Source organism: Pseudoliparis swirei, chromosome 18, assembly GCF_029220125.1.
Source record: "Pseudoliparis swirei isolate HS2019 ecotype Mariana Trench chromosome 18, NWPU_hadal_v1, whole genome shotgun sequence".
Lineage (NCBI taxonomy): Eukaryota > Metazoa > Chordata > Actinopteri > Perciformes > Liparidae > Pseudoliparis > Pseudoliparis swirei.
In genome coordinates, this window is record NC_079405.1 from 28,295,635 (window position 1) to 28,302,008 (window position 6,374).

Sequence of the window (6,374 nt, forward strand, 5' to 3'; positions counted from 1 at the left end):
ATATATATATATAATTTGTTATTGTCTAATTGAAGCCTCCTTTCAATAAAACCGAGACAGAGCGGCTCAGCTTCTCGTAGTTCCTGCTCTTCCTGATTCTCTTCTTGGCCTGAACCACGAGAATAAAGCTGGGAGTGAAACTGGAGACTCGTGTCTGCGGCCTGCATTGTTTTGGCGTAACCGTGGCGATGTTGATTTGGGCTCAAGTCGTGCGGTTGAGAGCGGATATCAGGTCGAGGCCCCCGAGAGCCGGTCCATAAAACCTAGAACCCCCTCCGGGGGAAACAAGAGGCTCTGACACCCCCCTGAGCTCCATGCAGCCTCACAGGGGCCTCAGAGTTCCTCACAGGGGCCTCAGAGCTCCTCTCAGGGGCCTCAGAGCTCCTCACAGGGGCCTCAGAGCTCCTCTCAGGGGCCAGGGGCCTCATAGCTCCTCTCAGGGGCCTCATAGCTCCTCACAGGGGCCTCAGAGCTCCTCTCAGGGGCATCAGAGCTCCTCTCAGGGGCCTCAGAGCTCCTCTCAGGGGCCTCATAGCTCCTCTCAGGGGCCTCAGAGCTCCTCTCAGGGGCATCAGAGCTCCTCACAGGGGCCTCAGAGCTCCTCTCAGGGGCATCAGAGCTCCTCTCAGGGGCCTCATAGCTCCTCACAGGGGCCAGGGGCCTCAGAGCTCCTCACAGGGGCCTCATAGCTCCTCACAGGGGCCTCAGAGCTCCTCACAGGGCCCCCATAGCTCCTCACAGGGGCTTCAGAGCTCCTCACAGGGGCCTCATAGCTCCTCACAGGGGCCAGGGGCCTCAGAGCTCCTCTCAGGGGCTTCAGAGCTCCTCACAGGGGCCTCAGAGCTCCTCACAGGGGCCTCAGAGCTCCTCACAGGGGCCTCATAGCTCCTCTCAGGGGCCTCAGAGCTCCTCACAGGGGCCTCATAGCTCCTCACAGGGCTTCAGAGCTCCTCTCAGGGGCCTCATAGCTCCTCACAGGGGCCTCATAGCTCCTCACAGGGGCCTCAGAGCTCCTCTCAGGGCCTCAGAGCTCCTCACAGGGGCCTCATAGCTCCTCACAGGGCTTCAGAGCTCCTCTCAGGGGCCTCATAGCTCCTCACAGGGGCCTCAGAGCTCCTCTCAGGGGCCTCATAGCTCCTCACAGGGGCCTCAGAGCTCCTCTCAGGGGCCTCATAGCTCCTCACAGGGGCCTCAGAGCTCCTCTTAGGGGCCTCATAGCTCCTCACAGGGGCCTCAGAGCTCCTCACAGGGCCTCATAGCTCCTCTCAGGGGCCTCAGAGCTCCTCTCAGGGGCTTCATAGCTCCTCACAGGGGCCTCATAGCTCCTCTCAGGGGCCTCAGAGCTCCTTTCAGGGGCTTCATAGCTCCTCTCAGGGGCCTCAGAGCTCCTCTCAGGGGCTTCATAGCTCCTCACAGGGGCCAGGGGCCTCAGAGCTCCTCTCAGTTCATCTGTTGAATCAAATCTCTGAGAGCAGAGGAAACACTGATGAGTCTGAGAGGTCAGACGGAGAAAGAGGAACGCTGGATTCAATCTGCATGACTCAGAACTCGTGACGCTGTCTCCCCGAGGCACAAACAACAACAACAACAACAACAAACACACAACACTGGCACAAAGAAGCAGTTAAAAACAAAGTTGTAGGTTTTTTCAAATATTTTTTAAAGTTTTATGTTTTCTTAAATATTCTTTATAGTTATATATGTAAAAAAAAAATTTGTTATAGTTTTATATATTTTTAAAATAGTTTTTATAGTTGTATGTGTTTTTAATCGTTTTTATAGTTTTATATGTTTTTTAAAATAGTTTTATAGTTTTATATGTTTAAAAAAAAAGTGTTTATAGTTTTATGATCTTTTAAATAGTTTTTATAGTTTTACATGTTTTTTTAAATAGTTTCAATAGTTTTATATGTTTAAAGTTTAAAAAAAATAGTTTTTATAGTTGTATATGTTTTTTAAAATAGTTTTTAGTTTTATATGTTTAAGAAATAGTTGTTATCGTTTTATATGTTTAAAAAAATAGTTTTAATAGTCTTATATGTTTTATTTAATAGTTTTTATTAAAAAAGGGAAAGTTCTTAAACGGTTCTTTAAAAGGATTTGTGGTTCTACGAAGAACCGTCACCTAGAACCATTCATTCATTTGAGGCACCTTTATAGGTTTATAGGTTCTTCTAAGAACTATAGAATGAAATGGTTCTTTAAAGAACCCTGGTTTGAAAGGTTCTTTGAGGAACCAGAAATGGTTCTCCTATGGCATCACTCTGAAGAACCGGTTTCGGTTCCAGATGCACCTCCATGGTTCTGTGTTGTTGTTTCTCATTATTTTAAGTTGAGCTTCTTTTTCCTCCACATGCAACACTTTGATCTCTGAGCTTTGCTCCTCTTTCTTTCCCCCGTCGGACAGGAAGGAGTGAAAAGGAAAAGAGGACGAAGGAAAGGAGTGAAAAGGAAAAGAGGATGAAGGAAAGGAGGATGAAGTGGAGGGTGTGAGTCACCGGACACACGCAGCAGGAACCTGGAAACCACTTCGGAGTTCATGAAGTCTCAAATTATTTCTGCTCTCGGTGGAACAACCTTTCCTTCCCTCCTTTTCATTCCCTCCTCTTCCTTCCCTCCTCTTCCTCCCCTCCTCTTCTGATTCCTCCTGCAGAAGGAGAGCTCTGCAGTCTCATATACAACCTCATATGTGTGTGTGTGTGTGATACACTCCTACACACACACTTTCCCTGTCTTACATCCTTCCCTTGAGTCTTAATCACTTCCTTATTGACTCACAGGAAGGGATCAGAAGACATGAAACCCGTCCTTAATCCTCATGGATATCGATATATAATCCAGTTCTATGGATTATCAACAGAGTGCAGAGGTCACATGTCAGAGATCACACGTCAGAGGTCACACATCAGAGGTCACATGTCAGAGGTCACACATCAGAGGTCACACGTCAGAGGTCACACGTCAGAGGTCACACGTCAGAGGTCACATGTCAGAGGTCACATGTCAGAGGTCACACGTCAGAGGTCACACGTCAGAGGTCACATGTCAGAGGTCACACGTCAGAGGTCACACGTCAGAGGTCACATGTCAGAGGTCACACGTCAGAGGTCACACGTCAGAGGTCACACGTCAGAGGTCACACGTCAGAGGTCACATGTCAGAGGTCACATGTCAGAGGTCACACGTCAGAGGTCACATGTCAGAGGTCACATGCAGTGGCGGCTGGTGAATTTTTTTTTTGGGGGGGCGCAGTTGGGCGACGTGGTTTAAATAGCACTCAACAATGAGAAGAAAAGAGGTTTTGAGTAGAATATTGTAAAAACCAAAGCTTTATTTCAAGAACACAGCGTGCTCAACACTGTCCAATAACAACTATCAACACACTGTAACTTTGGGCATGAGAGGTTCAGAGCAGAATTCTTTAAGAAACATTGGGTTGGGTTTTAGAGGTTTGCAAAATAAAAGAGTTTCACCCTCACATGAAAGAGGTTCAGAGCAGATGTTACAGATGTGGAACGGGCATGGAAGAAGTCGGCTCAGATGGTGGATTTTCCCAGCACTTATTTATTCTGCAGAAGACAACAGAACACACACATTTGCCTTCTGATCTGTCTCTGCACTTCCACTTCCCTCAGCAAAATAAAACCATTGTCCATGGAAGACAGGACCACATTAAATCTAAATAATAACAATTCTCATCAAAAACCATGACATGTAACATACAAGGGGAAAACAGAGACCCCTAATGGACAAAATAAATAACTACATGAGCTAGAGTCATTTCAGCAGAAACAGAGAAAATTCTAACTTTGAACAAAAGGGAAACACATACCTGCAGAAGACAACAGAACACCCACATGTGCCTTCTGATCTGTCTCTGCACTTCCACTTCCTAGACACGCAAAACACAATTTACACAAGGAAAATATACGTCGGGGCGACGGATGTAGCTAAACAAACGGTGCCAAAGTGGCTCAATGAGACCGCCACCAAACGTATATGTTGACGGTCTAAATGACACGACAGCTGGACGCCGTGATCGTATTTGCGACCATTACTGTATGTAACATAAACGGTTAATTTTTATAAAAGAATATAGCCAAAATAGTGCAACATCGTTTTTCACTCAACTCACCCTCAGCAATATAAAACCATTGTGAGCAGGGTTGCCAGGTCTGTGTGACAAAACCAGCCCAATGGCCAATCAAAACCAGCCCAATGGCCAATCAAAACCAGCCCAAAAACCAGCCCAATATCAGAACTCAAAATATGCCCGTGCCAAACCATATACACTGCTTTTAAAGTCCAACAGCATTGCTATCATTGCCAAATGTATTATAATATCTACAAAGTAACACCAAATGTTTAGTATGCCAGCATTAAAAGCAGTTTTCCCTCAAGTTATTTCACCTAGGTCCTAAAATGGCCTTGTGTAATTAGATACAGTATATTATCATAAATAAAATGTGTGTACGTGCTGATCTGGAGTCAGTTTGGTAGGATTTGGGTATGAATAAATTATTTCATTTAAAATATGGATTTTTATTTAAAGATATTCATGTAATTTGCATGCAAAATAGGTCTACCCGAACCAAGGACAAAAAATTCAACCCGCGCAACACTTCAAAAGTGGCCCGATTCCGCAGGAAAACCGCGGACCTGGCAACACTGCTCTATGGGCTGAGGGAACATACGGGTCTCTGATCTGCCGAATAATCCAATCGCGTGCGCACATCAAGTTTGCTGACGACACAACAGTGTTGGGGCTGATCACCGACGACGACGAGACAGCCTATAGGGAGGAGGTTGGATCACTGGTACAGTGGTGCCAGGAGAACAGCCTCGTCCTCAACGTCAAGAAGACCAAGGAGCTGATCGTGGACTACAGGAAGCGGAGAGGAGAGCACACCCCCATCTCCATAGACGGAGTTGCAGTAGAGAGGGTCAGCAGCTTCAAGTTCCTCGGCGTGCACATCTCCGAGGACCTCACATGGACCACGCACACCACTCACGTGGTGAAAAGGGCCCAACAACGCCTGTATTTCCTTAGGCGACTGAGGAAATTCAACATGGCCCCCGCATCCTCAGAACATTCTACACCAGTACCATCGAGAGTGTTCTGACAGGTTGCATCACCGTCTGGTACGGGAACTGCACCGCCCTGGAGCGTAGGGCACTACAGAGGGTGGTGCGGTCGGCACAGTACATCGTTGGAGGTGAGCTTCCTCCATCCTGGACATATACACCAAGCGGTGCGTGGCCAGGGCCAAACGGATGATGAAAGACAATAACCACCCGGCCACAAACTGTTCACCCTTCTACCGTCAGGCAGGCGATACCGCAGTATCAAGTGCCGCACAAACAGACTGAGGGACAGCTTCTTCAGTCAGGCCATCAGGCTGCTGAACAAGGACTGAGACCCTCATTAACACTACACACCAGAACATATTCTGTGAATATCTATGGCCATGGTGTATATTTTATTACATTGTTTATATATATATATATTGTATATATATATTGTATGTATATACATATATATATATATAGTCTCAAAAAAAGTGTATATTTTATTACATTGTTTTATATATATATATTGCCATGATGTATATTCTATTACATTGTTTTATATATATATTGTTAATACTTTCTTCTTTTTTGTGTGGATATTGTATAGTTTATTCTCATTCTTATTCTTTTTTTAGTCTGCTACTGCTGTCGGGTGTTTTGCACATAAGAATTTCACGAACCGATTATACTTGTATAAAAGGGGATGTGACAATAAAAACTTGAAACTGAATTGAAATTGAAACTTGAAACATTTGTGCGCCCCAAGATTCCCGGTTTCATCCGCCAATGTGAAGCCGGTCATTGCCAAAACGACTGAAATGTTGTATCGATGCCGTACACACACGTTAGACCAGCGCCTCGAAAAAGGGGAGGGGCTTCTCTCCGTGATAATGGCGATATATTATATTTTTTCACATTAACTTAAGTGGTTGTTGACAGGGGCTTACGGTCTCCCACACACATTTAGCGCGTCAACACGGTATATTTACTATTTAAATGATTTGGCATATAATGTTTTTTGACAGGATTTATTTATTTATTTTTCTTCTTCTTTTTTTTTCATCTCCAAATTTTAAGAGGGGCGGCGCACTAGCGCCCCCTATGGACGAACCGCCACTGGTCACATGTCAGAGGTCACACGTCAGAGGTCACACGTCAGAGGTCACATGTCAGAGGTCACATGTCAGAGGTCACACGTCAGAGGTCACACGTCAGAGGTCACATGTCAGAGGTCACACATCAGAGGTCACATGTCAGAGGTCACACGTCAGAGGTCACATGTCAGAGGTCACACATTAATTATT